A 16,357-nucleotide genomic window follows, 5' to 3' on the forward strand; every position below is an offset into this window, starting at 1 on the left:
AATAGGCTGCCAATGCACTGACTTCTTTGCAGTCCCCCTCATTCAGCTCCTACAGTAATGAGTAGCAGTACTCACTCAATAGCAAATGTTAAGAAACAGCAGTCTACTTTATTGTGTTTGTTAACAGCCACCCTGCAAGAGTAACAGCAGCACTGTTTAGTAAAAAATGTGAAGGGTTTGAAATAAACCTTGTCGAGGAAGTTCTTTACTATGAGAGTGGTGAGGTGCTGGAACAGGCTGTCCAGAGAATTGTGGAACCTTGAACACTCTGTCCCTGGAGGTGTTCAAGGCCAGGTTGGATGGAACCCTGGGCAGCCTGGTCTAGTACTAAATGTGGATGTTGGTGACCCTGCCTGTGGCAGGGAGGTTGGAGATTCACGATTCTTGAGGTCCCTTCCAACCCGGGCCATTCTGTGATTCTCTGATAAACAACACTTCTTCTTTCCAAGGAAGAAAAAATAGACTTGATTGCTCAAATAATAGCTGTTGGCTATTCTTAGAACAAGTTCTTGTTTTTATTATTGACAGTTTCTTGGTTTTATTGTGGATAACATGTACCCTTACGTGTAGCAGAGAAATATCCTTGAAACCTCTCATAGGAGTGTGAGTTTTGGAAGTCATTATCATTCTTTAGCTACACTCTGAAGTGTTCCCATATTTGCACTGGGATTCATATTATCTCATTTCATGCTTTGGTTTGACCTTGTTCACCTAGATACCGTGAAAACAAGCTTACTGTTTTTTCCTGCTGACAAATATGCTAAGGACATACTTAATCAATTACAAGTACTAACAGTACTAACAGAACTCCTTCAAATGAAATCATCTTTTAAACAAATCATGTTTCTTCAGCATACTGTGTCACTTGCTTTAAGATTTTGCACTGAACACTCATTTTTACGTAGCATATTGTTCATTGGTCTCCTGCAGCACTCCTGACTTTGCTACTTAGTGTTTGCAGGAATGAATAAAATGTCTTTTATATTCCAATCTGCATATTCATCCAGCCAGGGTTTACCTTCTCATTTGCATCAGTTCATTGATCTGGAACACAAATCCAAATTCATTTTAACTACCTGTGGTGTCATAGAAAACCTTCTCTCAGAAAAACTGAAATTGCATTAAGCTCCTTCTAAAAATTAATAATTATTTTTACACTGCAATAAAGACATCTTTCACATTTTGCTGGGAGAAAAACAAGAAAACAAAGATACATTTTTCCTTACACAGTTGGAAAGTTTAAACCTTGTTGCTTTGTGGTAGAATTTGTGCTCCCAGTTTCTTTACATGAACTTGAAACTGTGAACCAGAGCTTCACTGACATATTAGGTAATCAGTGCTTTTAAGGAGTTATTTTCCTCGTTTGGAAAACATGAAACAAAATCACCTGCCTGTTTACCTTCATTACCCATCCAATCCACATTCATTTGAAGCATCTCAAAATATTTAATGCATTCGTTCTCAGAATGTTCCGTGAGGTGCAGAGTGCTATTCTCTTCATGCTGCAAGAGTCTAAGGTCATGCAAGAGGTGTTTTTCAGAGCAAGACATTGAATGAGTCTCCATATCACAGGCTCGCATAGTGCCTAAACATTTGTACCTGTATGATTTTCCACTGTCTCTTAAGATGAATAAAAATTGTGAAGCAGAACAAACAAGAAAGTTAGCTGTTTAACACAGTTACATATTGAGCTTTGGTATTTCCAAAGGTAGGAAAGTAGGAAAAATTAAAGCTGAAATGCTTAGCATAAGCAGGAGAATGAGCTGATAATCCATCAACCTTCTACTTTTTACTCACAGTTTAAACCAAAGTAAATGCTATTCTGAAAGGACTTTAAGGTCACAAAACACAAAAGACATAAAAAGCAGGAAAAAAAAAAAAGGCAATCTAACGTGAATGCTATTTTACTTCCAGTACTGAGGCACTATGAAGCTGCTGTTAACCTGCCAAAAGGTGAGGGTAGACAGGCAAACATATACTGCTATTGATACGAACACCAATAGTCTATGTGTACTTCGGTTCAGCTTTCAGGATTGGATCGGAAGATACAGGATTCTGTATCTTCCAAGACACACGTAACAAAATCATGTTTAGGATTCATATTATAATAATCAAGACACTAAAGAAACTCATGATCTAATTAGCCAAGTCTCTCCGTTAAAACTTCACTCACCGAAACATAAGACAAATACAAGCCACCAAATATGAATCTGACTTTCAAGATGCAATCTGACTGATTTCAGTATGAGATACAGGTCTTCAGATAGTGTGAGGCAGCTTTTCTCACCCCCAAGCTCCATCCTTCCCAATACTAGTGCTGCATACATTTCTAGCTGAATGCTTGTTTACATTTGAGTTTTTGGAAAAAATAGGGATTATTTATTATAATGAGAAACAGTTTCGATTTTAAATGTACCCAGCATTCATGAGTGCTGAATTGTGGAAGAAGAAAAAAAGTTTTAGGTCCATCTCTGTTATATTGCTTTAGAAAAAGCGTGTAAAGTGCCAAGCAGAAAAGAAAAAGATAAAACTTAATTCATCACCATTTTTCCATCACCAGAGAAAGGCTGGACACAGTAAAAAATTAGAAAGAACATTTTGTTATTATCTAACTATACACTTAGCCTCCCACCTGCCTCTACTGGCCTACATGGTAATCAAAGTGACAAAGAAAAAGATAGCACATTACAGTGCGTATCGCAAAGAAAAGAACATACGTCTATGAGGGTATAACAGTGCACCATGACCCGCAGCATGCTATCTCAGAAAAATGCATCCCACTCATCCAGTGACATCACAGGCATTTTCATCACCTTTTAAAGTGTACACAGATCCTCTGAACTTTGACTTTTTGTGCTGCAAGGGAGAAGATTTAACTTGACAAACAGGCAAGCATGAAGATGTGTCTCCTTGGGTTTTCAGGTATTCTCTTGTTGTTGTTACTGCTGCTGCTGCTGTTGCTGTTGTCACCATCACTGGTTACACACTGAAGCACTTCAGACACCGCTACCCCAAAATGCTGCAGGAGACCTTCAGATTCAAAACTAAAATGGTCTTTGCATTGAATTACATTACATGTTTCAGACTATATCTGAGTCATGGCCCAGCATGTCAAATTCCATTGAAAAAAAAAAGGCCAAAATCAGAAGATATGCATGGGTACTGTATTTTAATTCATCCCAATTTCCTAATACTCTACACAAAGTTAGATAAGCTATTTCATTTCTCAGGCACCCAAGAGTGTAAAAGAGCACATTACAATTTCCTAACTTGCCTGAATATCACACTTCCAAGTCCTGGTCCCACAACACTGAGGTGATGTGAAATCTCATACTGTTCCATTCCTTTATCTCCCTGATAGGAAAAGAAGTCATTCCCACCTCCCAGAACCCAATCCTGCTGCCAAAAACTCTCAAGAAATCTTCCCAGGCAAATGACTCCCAACAAAACCAGAAAAAAAGTAATAGCAAAATGCCAAAAATGCTTCAAATCAGCAGTGGTAAGAAACTTTTTCTGGGACAGGATGACCCAACCATTACCTTTCTTTATAACCACACAGATTAGGCTAAATTATGATTATTTGTATTGCTTATTGCTAGGCTGTGTTAACACTGAAGACTCCAAAATAATTATCATCCAAAAGAGTTTGCAGCCTAAGACCAAGTAATTTGTTAAAAAAAATACTAACAAAAAACACAAGATGGTTATTGGGTGATTGGGTCGAATTTACATACCATGATTCTAATTAATAATCCTCACTGAAGGTGTACCTCTCTTAGTTGTAAGGACTTGAAAGGTTTAAACATCATATGTTTAAACAACATATTCATCAAAACTCTTTGATGTCCTAGAGATCATTTCAATTAAATTCTTCCTTATTTTCTTGCCTCTATATTTTATTTTTTGGTAATATCACTAAGCAAAACTATTGGGACTGCCTAGAAATAGTTTGGCTTTCCGAAAGACACAGATCATAACAAGATAGAAGGACGTAATAACCTTTTTTTACTGAGGTTCAATTTAAGATTTCTGCTTTGTTTATTTCACAGAAGTCTATTTATTTTCAGTAGAGAAAACACTTTATTCAAGATAAAGAGTCAAGCACATACAACAGAGCTATGAATTTACAATCCTTACAGAACATTAATCCTATCTCTATGAATGATTTGTCTTTTTTCCCCCACATTATAGAATCAGAAAAAAATCTATTATTGGATATTTTATTATTATTTATATGCCCAGGGGACCAACATCAAGATGCTAAACTCTTTCCAAATATGTATTCTGAGAAACTCCCTTTCTTGAGAAGCTTACAGATTAAGTAGGCAAGACAGATATGAGAAGGTATTCTGCCAATAAGGACTTATATGCCCAGAATTTTGCAGAACTACCCATGTATTTAGTTATGATATTCCTTGGTATGTAATCTAAACAGCAGCACTGACCTAAAGACAGGAATAATTCTGTTTAAACTTTATATTTATGATTTCGCTGGACACCTAATTAAATCTGTGTATGCATGTGTGAAAGTCTGAAATCTAAAAAGAAGTATGCTGAAAATCTTATAAAATAGCATACATGTGAGACATTTAATTTTTTTTCTCTCCCTCGGGAAAGAGATGTCCAGAAATGTCTTTTCTTACAGAATTACTGTTTCTTCAATTCTTGGCCCAGGCATCACATCCTGCCCCCCTTGGCTGCTTTGATACCAATCAGAAATTATTTCTTAGAACAATAAAATATGTGGGCCAGGGAAAGAAACACAACATCACTGAGGTTGTTAAATCTCTATCACTGCTGTTACAATTGTCCAATACTTAGAAAAACAAGGGGTGCAAAGTGTCAGAGAGCAAACTCATAATAGCTTTGTTTTTCTAGGAATCTATACCGGAGAATTTTTTAAATGCACTGCCCTCCAGTGTCATAGACAGTGGTGATTTTTCCTTTGGTTTGGGTTTTGAATTAAGATGTGATAGGAGGTCAGATCTCATCTCAGCCTCCTCATTCATCATTAATCAGTTTATAAACCCAGAGATTTGCTTATCTCAATTGACATTTTATTGGGGTCCACACTGTTATTTGGAGCAGTGATCTTCACTGATAAAGACAAAGCATGTTCTCTATGTCCAGCTGCAAATAAATCAGTATGTTAGTCATCCTTCAAAAACTTTTCAGGGAGAAAACACTATTTTAAAAAACATTTTGCATTCAGAGCCATGTGCTAGGTGCAGAGTAATAGCTGATAAGCATGAACTTCAAATTAAACATCATCTCATTTTAATAATATTGCATGCTGTGGAATTGTCCATTGGAATTTTAGCAGTACGCTCAAAATGCCTACTGGGTAGATAAGCATAATTTCAATAAGCTGGTGATATTGTAGAGGTTGAATTCTAAAGTTATTCGTTCCTGGATATCCGTACTCTACAACACTGCTGATAAATCAGACATGAAATAGTCTGTGATTCAAATTAAAACTTGTTTCACAGAAATGTTTTATAGTTGCTGAAACCTGAAAATTGGTTAAGTGTAGCTATAACAAACCAGACAAATTGTGTTGTGAAATGTATGCAATAAGCTTAAAGAAATCATAAAACCAAGTTGTTTGTTGTTCTGTAACAGAAGTGAAGGAGGAAAGTAGGGCAACAGGTAGACATTTAGTAAGTATGTACTGCCTCCTGCAAAACTGGATGCACACCAACATGCTGCCAGGACAAAAAAGGTTAAAAAAACTCAAGAATGTTTAATCAAACATCAAAGGAAAACACCTAATATTGAAGAGCTCTTTTTTGTTCCCTCATAACTCTCTGGCAAACAGCTGGGGTGGAGACATGAGAGTGAAATGTCATTAAGACCATCAGGGAGTTTCTAAGATTTGCTGGTAGGTTCCCTGCTTGCTTACACCACATGATAGCAGCCAAAATAGCAGAAAGGCACCCTAATCTCCAGCTGAGTGACTAGTTTTCACTTAAGTATTATTTTCAAATGAAAAAGTTACATTGATATTACTGCCCTTTTGTCATGCTAATCTACGGACCAAACGCCTGTGTTCAGTAGAATTTTAAGGATGCTAGTCCAGTGTTTTTCATAGAATTGCAGGATCCTGTGGGGTGGAAGGGACCGTTGGAGGTCATCTGGCCCAGCCCCCCACTCAGAGCAGATTAGAGCAGGTAGCTCAGGGCCATGTCATTTCAGACTGAGTCTCTCTGATGACAGAGATTTCAGAACCTGCTTGGGTTCCTGATCCACTCTTAGAATGAAGAAGCTTTTTCTTGTATGCAGTTAGAATTCCCCTAGTTCCTGTTGCTTCCCATGCTTTTATTGTCCACTTCCATCTTTTCTGATCAGATGACTGATCACCAACTTCAGGACGTTGTTTTTGCTTTTATTGACTTCAAGAAGTTCTACAGCCTGTCAAAGTTCATCTGAATTAACCTGCCATTTTCTTTCCCATTGATTTTCCCCCCAGTCAGATGTCACAGAATCATAGAATCATAGAATATCTCATGTTGGAAGAGACCCATGAGGATTGTTGAGTCCAACTCCTTGCTCCACACAGGACCAAAAATTAAGACCATATGTCTCAGAACATTGTCCAGATGCTTCTTGAACTCTGGCAGCCTCAGTGAATATGTATTCATTTCATGAATACACGTTCCAGATAGTTAATAAAGCTATTGGACGGTATTGTCTCCTTTTTGAACCCCAACTACTAATTTGCTATCAACTGGACTTTGTACTGCTGGTAAAATTTTTTTCAGCCGAGCAGTCCAGCCAATTTTCCACTCATCTCAACATTTAGTTTATAACTCACTCGTTTAAGTATAAGGATGACCATTTCAAAGGCCTTTGCTAAGACCCAGTGGAAAAACATTCACTTTTTATCCACAACATCAGTCATTTCATCAAAGAAGGCAATCAAGTTGGTCATGCCCAATCTGTCCTACTAAATCCCTACTGACTGTTCCCCATAACCTTCTCCTTCATGTAGCTGGAAATTCCTTCTAGGAAGGTTGGCTCCCCAGCCTTTCCAAACACCAAGATTAAGCTGATGATCTTCCTTTCTGCTCACCATCATTCAAAGACAAGCTTTGTACTAAGGGATGCAGAGAGACCAAAAGCTGCTAAGTATCAATGTCCAAAGTTCAGATCTCCAAAAATCTCTGCTTTCATCTTAACTCTGTAAATATCTACCACTACTAGCTTTCATATTAAAAACACAGATGCCACTTCATGGTGAGCTGATAAAACCCTAGATTGCATGGTGCAAAGTAGGAAACGGAAAACTCACTTCAACAAAAAAAATGTCCCCCTTCAGACTCAGCTGAGCCTTTGAAGATTACCGAACAAAACAGTTCACTCCCTTTTACCTGGAAATTTGGACAGACTAGTTTTCCTTTTCTTCCTGAGCAAACCAAAGCTGAGTGTTCACTCCTACCAGAGGTTTTTCTAATTTATTCTCAAAACCCACCAATGACAGAATTCTTTCTAATACCCAGGACAATTTTCCTTAATGCTTCACAGTTACCCATGCTGTCTTTGTACCTTTTTTGCTACAATTTAAGTTTGCGATTTCTTGTCTTTTTCAGAATGGAAAATAATGCACCCACTCACCAAATTTTCCCTCATCAGCAATCTAAGAGCCACTTTGATCATTCTCTTACTCCAGAGTGCACTCTATGTTCTATGCACTGTCCTGAGCCAGTACAGCCGCATTCATACTATGCAAAACAAAGAGGAAGGATTAGTTGTTGTGCCTTAATATGGTGGGAAGGACCACGGGGTACCGACATCAGTTTTGGGCACCACAATGTAAAGCCATAAGACTATTATAGAGCATCCAAAGAAGGGCCACAAAGATGTTGAAGGGTCTAGAGGGGAAGATGTATGAGGAGCAGATGAAGTCCTTTGGTTTGCTGAGCACAGAGCAGAGGAGCTGAGGGGAGACCTGATGGCGGCTGCAGCTCCTCACAGGGAGCGGAGGGGCAGCGCTGAGCTCTGCTCTGTGTGACAGCGAAAGGCCTGAGGGAACGGCATGGAGCTGTGTCAGGGGAGGGGCAGCTGGGGGTCAGGGACAGGTGCTGCACCACAGGGCGGTGGGCATGGAAAGGGATGCACAGGGCTGTGGGCACGGCCCTCAGAGCCAGAGTTCAAGGAGGAGGCTCTCAGAGATAGGGTGTGGTTTTTCAGTGGACCCTTGTGGGGCTAGAGGTTGGACTAAAGGCCAGGCTGGAGATGGCTCTGGGCAGCATGACCTAGTGGTTGGCAACCCTGCACAAGCAGGGGGTTTGAAACTAGATGATCATTGTTGTTCTTTTCTATGATTCTTTTGGGTCCCTTACAACTTGGGATATTCTATGGTTCTGTGATCATCTTTTATCCGTCTGTCTTTGGACTCATTATGTTTTCACACAGTAGAGGAGCGTAAAAGGTGATATTCAGAGGTGTGGACTACACTAGTCTGCTTATGGTTTGAAGGTGTTCAAGTGATTTTTTTTCATCACCTTTGAGTCCTGGCCCTATCTTTGAGCAATCCTACTCAGAAGCAGGATGGTGGCCACAGCTTAATAGTCAATGTACAGCTGAACAAAGTGAGCTTTGTCATAAGAAAGTTCCATAGTAATGAGAAGTTCCAAGATTCATCCCATTTTATAGCAGTTTATCAGTGTTGTATTAGACTGCTAACATTTTTCAGGAAATCCTATCTATTTGATACCTGCAAAGGAATCTCGTGAGTATTCATCTGATCACACACGCATTGGAAAGAATATGAACAGTAACATTTGCTGCTTGAAAATTGTTTGGGGCAGAAATGAGATGAAAGGTTTCCATGGTATCTTGTGTTTTTCCATGTATACCATGCAAGAAAAATATAATGTGAGATTTTGCTGTAAATTATGCTATAGTCCCATTAGGTAGGGCTGCTACTTCTGTATTACATACCAATACTGTATAGTTAACATATTTTCTGTTTCTCAGGCTACTATGACAGTCTAAAAAGTGACCAGAATTACCAGCCAATTGGCATAATGCTAATGTAAGCCCTCCAAATGTGCAGCTGCTGCCCTGGCATCCATGGTGATTTTAATAGCAATAGTGGCATGCATTAATTAAATCAGCAGGGAAACAGCAAGTTTATGATATGGCTTAAAGGAAATCTGAATGCACATCATTAACACAGAGGAGAAAAGGTAGTGTACAATGATGTTTCCTTTTAAACTGTGATTTAAACTGTTACTCTTGTAATTTGAGCACTCTGGCTGGTGTGAGTGGAAATGCATTCTCAAGCTAATGCATCAATTCATTTCTTTTAAATGGTTTTATTTACCTTCTTTTAAAGACATTTTTTCACATGTCAGCCTGGACAGACAATGTCTGCAAAGTCCTGCTTGCTTGCATCTCTGTTACTCTGTAAGGATGCTTTGCAGACACTCAGCCCCGGCTCCTCCACTGCCACAGGCTCGCAGTGACTAACAGGAGTGCATGAAGCAGGAGGCTGATTATTATTGACCGCAGGTAGCGTTCCCTGCCACGCCACCACTGCGGAGGCCTTGACAGTTCCATGACCCTCATCCTCGTGCCGCTCCCCTCCCTCCGGCTGCCTCCCACTCTGCTACTTGAACAAAACATCACATCAGCATTGTTTACTGCAGGAACTCAGCCAAGGAAGTCATAACAAGACAATAGACATATAATCTGATAACCTTGTTAGCTCAGTGAAATCAGAGCTCCTAACAAGTAGAAGAGTTCGGTAAAGCAGAATAAAAGTATTACAATATTTGTTGTCAATGGCTTTTCAGCTCTGTCTTTGAAAACGTAGCATTTCTTGTGCTTTTATTTAAGATTAAAGCTAAACTCAAGGCCACTAAACAAAATAGCATGAACAAGGTCAGACATGAACTTAAAAAAAACACAGCAAAATGATAACCAGAGCAGGGAGACAGACTCCTTCATTGTGTTCAAACGGCAGCAAGTAAAACTGTATAAAAGGGATGAGTTTACCATTCAAAAATCACTGTGCAGGAACAATCTGCAATGCACTGTTTCATATTTTCTTAGGACCAAGCTGTGACAGTGCCAGAAGTTTGAAATAAAGGGCAACATGCATAAGCACCATTACATTAGCAGCTAAAGAGCAAATTGGTGACCCCAGTCATGTCAGAGCAGCATCACTGCTTCCCAGGCAAGGATCCAGAATCTCCCAGATGATGTCCCCCTTCCTGCAGAAATGTCCTTGCTCTGATCAGTGCCCCAGAGCAAGGGAAGAAGCCAGAAGTCAGCACTCCTCACATGCTTGCTGCTCTGGAACCACTTGTCCTGCTTGAGCATCTCTGTGCATGTGTGTATACTAATTTGTAAGCAACCAACCAGCCATAAGCCTGGCAAATGCTGGTTTTATTCAATATAATGTGATTTTTTTGTTTGTTTCTGTTTTTTTTCTTTTTTTTTTTTTTGTGATGATCAGTAGCCAGCATTAATAGAACTCTATTTTTCATTTTTCCATAACTATTAATTTCCTCTCCATTACCTAGCCAAATGGTGGCACCTTTCATTTTAAAGTATCCTGGGTTAAAGTTCAATGAAGACCCGATAAATACTTCAACAGAAAGTTGTGTGCAGTACTAAATAATGTCTGGAATTCTAGAAAGGGGGAACGTATTATCTGTGGTATTGAATTTCTTTGCCTGGAGGAATAATTTATCATATGGGATAGGAGCGTCATTTTGATTGTACCATTTCCTAAGTGCTGCAGAAGAATCATAATGTGAGATGCAGCTCATTAAACCAGGGATTTGGGAGTTTTTTGTTTGTTTTAATGAAAAGAAAATCAATGGAATTGGTAGCATTTGTTCTGTCTTTTGCAAGATAAGTAGAAAACAATTACCATATGTAAACAGTTAGAGAAAAGCTTGCAACCAAGATTCGTCTGTCTTGCAGCATTTCTGAAAGTGTCAGTAGTGACTGAAAAGTAAGCTGTTTTGAGGGGAATATTTTAAGTGCAGAGCTCTTCTGAATATCAGGTCACTTGTCTATGTGCCAGAAAATAGATTTGAGGATCTAACTTCGGGCAACCACACTTGAAAGTACAGTGGAAAATCAATCTTGAAGTAAATTGCTTCTCCATTTGTACAGTTGCATCTAATTTTCAGTGTGGGCACACTTTTCCTTGAATAAGCTGTCTTGTTTATCTGACAGCTCTTGTTTAATGATTTCCATGCCAGAAAACAGTTGCAACTGTGCTGGTGGGTCTGTGCATTATTTCTATCAGGACAACAGCAGAGCAAAGCTATGAATTTTGAGTAAAGGAAGCTGTGTTTGTAAAACACAGTTTTGACAGTGAAAGTGTGACTCTCTAGGAAGTCCTGCTGGCAGGAGTGCATTGGAGACTGCATTTCTTGCCACTTCAAACTCAACATAAGCTAGCATAGAACATTTCTGTGCATAAGCAGGACTGACTCCTCTGTAGCTCAGGAAGGGCAGGGCATGAGGAAGTCCCAAGGCAATGTCTTCAAACAACTTCATGTTTTACATGGCCTACATAGGCGGGGAAACATCCTGAAGGATGCTGATGGAATGTTGGGCTTAACCTTCTCCGATCCTTTGGGGAAAGGATATATACCTTTCTGGGAGGCTCATTCAGAGGCATCTGTGATCTGCAGCGTGTGGAGGCCAAGGTTGGCCCTGTTCCCTGATGGCTGCTGGTAGGGGCTGCCCAGGGCTTTGTTCTCAGCTCAGCCAGTCAAGGCTTGAGCAACCTGTGTCAACACCCCAAGCATTCTGCTCTAAGCAGGAGTTCCAGTCAGACAGCCTCCAGGAGTAAGGTATTTCAGGACTGTGCAGTGAGTCAGTTTCAAAGAAAGAAAAGCGAGAGTCAGCTGCTTGCCTTCTTCCCCTTTCCTCCACTGTAAGTGGACTAAAGTGATGTGCAAGCAATTGCTTAAGGCTCAGAAGATAATCCTGACCTATAAAAAGTGCTTACACAGTAAGTACTTTTCTTCCCATATTTCTTTCTCAGCCTCATAAGCAGGGCCTGAATGCACTTCATATCCTTAAAATTCTCAAAAGTTATCAGTAACATTTTAATCTTCTTATTTATGTCCAGTGGAGTACTGAGAATTGTGTATTCTCAATACTTGACTGGAGTAAACATTACTGAAGCCATATTTCAAACCACAGCACTGCCAAGAAAAAAGATCTTAGGGGAGTTTCTTAATTTTTTTATTTTTATTTTTAAGATCACAAAAGACTTTAAAAGCATCTTGTAATAAATACCACTGCTACAAATGTGATACTACTACACCAACTTCCACCTCATCTCATAACTGCAAATAGTTATTGCTACTCCAGACACCAACAGGTTTTGCATTCTGATTTACCTTGCTTTCCTTCTGTGTAACAGCATGGCTGTGGCCCTGAGAGGCACCTAATTGTGCTGCATGGGTTAGATGTTAAGGGCAGCACAGCGTAAACAGGAATTAGAGCTGATTCCCATTTGCTGTGGCTTTCCACTGAGATGTGAACTTCTGACTTACTACAGAAGTGATGTTCTGTAGGTTTGCGGCATTGTAGGAGTCACAGTGGTCTAACAGTGTTTCACTGCTAAAGGGATACTGGAAAAACACCTTTCCTGGAGGCAGAACTCCTCAGAGGTCCTTGTGCTGTAGTAAATAATGGGCGTACTGAAGATGTCAGGCTTTATAACTGAAATATATGACATCAAGCTTCTCTTTCAAGCAATTCTTATAGCTACAGATGTGTTCTTGACAGTGCCATACCCACTACGTAAAACTTTAGGTGCGCGGTTCCCCTTAATGATGGCAGAAAAGCACAACTCCTACAGAAAGGGTATTTCAAATTACCAATTAAAATCAATTCATATTCTCAAGTTTTTGCTGATTTCAGAAAGTTTATCAGAAGACTATAGTTTGTTAATTCTTGTTTTCCTTTTCTTTTTTTTTTAATTTAAGACATCTGTCATCTTTCCAGCTGAGGAAATTTTAGTAATAACTATTTACTAAGGAAAGATCACAATGATCATCTAGTTTCGATGCCCCTGCCACAGGCAGGGGTGCCAACCACTAGACCAGGCTGCCCAGAGCCACATCCAGCCTGGTCTTGAATGCATCCAGGGATGGGGCATCCACAACCTCCTTGGACAATCTGTTCCAGCGTGTCACCTCCCTCTCAGTGAAAAACTTACTCTTAATATCTAACCTAAATCTCCATTGTCTTAGTTTAAAACCATCCCAACTTGTCCTATCACTATCAATCCATGTAACCAGTCATTCCCCCTCCTGTTTATATGCTCCCTTCAAGTATTGGAAGGCCACAATGAGGTCTCCCCAGAACCTTATCTTCTCCAAGCTAAACAAGCCCAGTTCCCTCAACCTTTCTTCATAGGAGAGGTCCTCCAGTCCTCTGATCATCTTAGTGGCCCTCCTCTGGACCCAGTCCAAGACCTCTGCGTCTTTCTTCTGCTGGGGCTCCAGGCCTGGATGCAGTACTCTGGATAGGGTTTCACAAGTGCTGAATAGAAGGGGAAAATCACCTCTCTCTCTCTGCTGGCCACCCCTTTTTTTTTTAATGCAGCCCAGGATATACTTGGCCTTCTGGGCTGCAAGCACACACTGCTGGCTCATGTCCAGCTTCTCATCAGCCTGGACTCCCAAAATATTCATAAACATTTATGTGATCCCTCCCTTAGTCCTCTTTTCCCCAGACAGACCCAGGTTACTCAGCTTTTCACAGAACCATAGAATAACAGAATGGATTTGGTTGGAAGGGACCCCAAGTATCAAGTTCCAACCATCCTGCCTCAGGCAGGGAAACCAACCTCCAGATCTGGTACTAGACCTGGTTGCCCAGGGTCTGATCCAACCCTGTCTGGAACTCCAGGGACGAAACACTCACAGTCTTTCTGGGCAGCCTGTTCCAACACCTCACAACTCTTTCTGTTAAGGATTTCCCCTGGCATCCAATCTAAACCTTCACTTCTTGAGCTTAAAACCATGCTCTCTTGTCCTATCACTGACTACCCTTAAAAAAAGTTGGTTCCGTAAAAAGTTGGTTCACCTTTTTATAATACCCCTTGGAGTCTAAATGTGACCTCACCACGGCAGAGGGGGAGGATCACCTCCTTCAATCTGCTGGCCACGCTCTTTTTCATGCACCCCAGGAGACCATTGGCCTTCTTGGCCATAAGGGCACACTGCTGACTCATGGTCAACCAGTTGTACACCAGAACACCCAGGTCCTTCTCTGGAGAGCTTATCTCCAGCATATCATCCCCTAACCTATACTATGCATGTGGTTATTCCTCTTCAGGTGCAAGACTCTACACTTGCTCTTGTTAAATCTCATCAGGTTCCTCTCTGCCCAGCTCTCCAGTCTGTCCGGTCACATTGAATGGTAGCAAAGCCTGCCAGTGTGTCAGCCACTCCTCCCAGCTCTGTATCCTCAGCAAACTTGCTTAGAGTGGGCTCTATCCCTTCATCTAGGCCTTTGATGAAGATGTTGAACAAGATTGGATCCAGTACCAACCCCTGGAGAACACCAGGGGTTACAGAACTCCAACCAGACTCTACACCACTGACAACAACCTTCTGAGCTCTGCCAGTCTACCAGTTGTCAGTCTGCCTCACTGTCCACTCATCTATCCCCACACTTTCTAAGTTTCATAACAACGATGGTATGGAATATGGTGTCAAATGCCTAGCTGAAGTCAAGGCACACAACATTCACTGCTCTCCCCCCATCTACCCAGCCAGTGATGACACCATAGAATGCTGCCACGCTGGTCAAGCATGACTTCCCCTTGGTGGATCCATGTTGATTACATGCAGTAACCTTCTTCTATTTCAATTGCTTGGAGAGGGTATCCAGAACAAGTTGTTCCATCACCTTTCTGGGGATGGAGGTGAGGCTGAATAGCCTGTAGTTTCCCAGATCAGACTTCTTGAACTTTTTAAAGACTGGAGTGACACTGAATATCCTCCAGTCTTCAGGCATCTCTCCGATTTGCCAAGACCTTCTAAAGATGATAGAGAACAGTTCAGCAACCACCCTTGCCAGTTTCCTCAGCTCATGTGGGTGTATCCCATCGGGGTCTGTGGATTTGTGTGCATAAATTTTGTTAGATGCTCTCTGGCCCAATCCTCCTCGACCAAGGGGAAGCCTTCCTTTCCTCGGACTCTCTCTCTTACTTACAGGGTCTGGGGTTCCTGACAGCTAGTCTTAGCATTAAACACTGAAGCAAAGAAGGCATTCGGAATCTCTGCCTTCTCAGCATTCCGTTACCAAGCCACTCACCTCATTTAGTAGGGATCCCACACTTTCCCTAGTCTTCCTTTTACTGTTGACTTGCTTTTAAAAAGCTCTTTCTTTCTTTACCTCTTTTGCAAGGTTTAATTCCAAGAGGGCCTTAGCCTTCCTTATTGCATCCCTACAGGCACTGACAACATTCCTATACTCTTCACAGGTGGGCAGGGCCTTCTTCCACTGTTCATGGACATTCTTCTTTCCTTTTAGTTTATCCATGAGTTCCTTGCTCATTCCCACAGGTTTTTTGCCACCTTTCCCCAGTTATTTACTCTCAGGGATGCACCAATATCTTGCTCCAATTTATAGGAAGGAGAGGAGGTTCTTTTAGTATATGTATACCTGACAGTGAGATAAAGACACAGCGAGTCAAATGTTAGCCTCACCAGTTTATTACCAGTCCTAGTTGCTTCGGGATATGAGGAAGGAAAGACAGGTGATAGAAAAAAGATAAAAACAAGTCTTTGAAGAAAGCAAGAGAGAGAGTCACCACCATGGGTCCAGCATTGTTCATAGTATGTCCATTGATCTCAGGATCTTGTCTAGTCACTGCAGGGAATGGGAGAAAGCCAGGAAGCTTTGCAGCAACACAGGTGGTTCTTCTGAAGAAATTTCTTTCCCTCAGGGAATTCCTCCATCAAAGGTTTCTTTTGTCTGGGAGCTCTTCTCCCTAGTCCTTAGTTTACTGAGGGCCTTTTATCCCCAGTTTCTCAGGTTTTTTTCCTTCTTTTCTCTCTGTTAGCTTGGCACACCTGGCCCAACAGATAAGCCAGCAGGGAGCCTTCACTGCCATGCGCAAGCATTATGACCTTTTGCAGTGGTCAGTCCTTTCAAGCCTCACCCTCTGAAAAAGACTGCTTGTCCTGCTTCTGCTTATCTTTACAATCATAAGCAGAAGTATTTTGGCACAGTGACACCCACCACTTGTCCCCCCAGATAATTCACAGCTGTAAGTTAGAGTCATCACAAAAAAAGGCCTCAGAAAGCAAAATTTTGAGCCAATAAAAAAACAGTTTTGTCTTTCACAATTGATCTTAAG

The sequence above is a fragment of the Meleagris gallopavo genome, chromosome 2 (assembly GCF_000146605.3).
Source record: "Meleagris gallopavo isolate NT-WF06-2002-E0010 breed Aviagen turkey brand Nicholas breeding stock chromosome 2, Turkey_5.1, whole genome shotgun sequence".
In the NCBI taxonomy this organism is placed as follows: Eukaryota; Metazoa; Chordata; class Aves; order Galliformes; family Phasianidae; genus Meleagris; species Meleagris gallopavo.